This window comes from Cariama cristata, unplaced genomic scaffold (assembly GCF_000690535.1).
Source record: "Cariama cristata isolate BGI_N322 unplaced genomic scaffold, ASM69053v1 Scaffold35435, whole genome shotgun sequence".
Lineage (NCBI taxonomy): Eukaryota > Metazoa > Chordata > Aves > Cariamiformes > Cariamidae > Cariama > Cariama cristata.
Genome location: NW_009618713.1, coordinates 1 through 733, shown reverse-complemented (window position 1 = coordinate 733; position 733 = coordinate 1).

Below are 733 nucleotides of genomic sequence, written 5' to 3'. Positions count from 1 at the left end.
ACAAAATTGATAGTACCACGGCTGAAACACAAATACAATTAGACCTTGAAAGAGGTTAAATCAGCCTCCCTTTTAAATAAATTGCATTTTTAAGCCTAGCAGTGATTAGAATAGAGTATTTCACAACCGTGCAGGCTTCCTGATCTAAACACCAAGCAGCAACTTTTAATGTTAGATCTTATTTTGACACGCTTCTATCCAGTTGAGAGTTTAAAACCTCATGTTAATCAGCCTCCTAACAATAACAAGGTTTATATTCTTATAACTGCATTTGACTGCTGTGTTGCAGAAACTTTATTTTGATGTTTACATTGCAGAAATTCATTAGCACTTACGATTACATTGCACTTCAGTGGTGTTTAACCTGAAGGCCCTGTAGAAACCCATGGCTTTGTTTTAGGTGGCAGCGAAGTTTGCAGAAGTTTTTCAAACCAATACTGCGGAGCTCGGGGCACCGAGAATGCTCTCTACTGGCAGAAACAGCTCTATGACACTTAGTCCTTAAATACAAGTTTGACATACTCATATGATTTTTTGTTTTTGTTGTAATGACTCGACCTTTAGAGGATCTGGTGGTAAGGGCTTACTTTCTCGAGACACCAGCACAGCTCAGAGATGATTTGTGAGAGAAAAATTACCTCAAAATAGCTAAAACTAGAGATGAGCGACGGACGAACAGAAGCCATGCCGGACTGGAGGGCTCAGGGTGTCACGAGTCGCACCGGCTTTGACC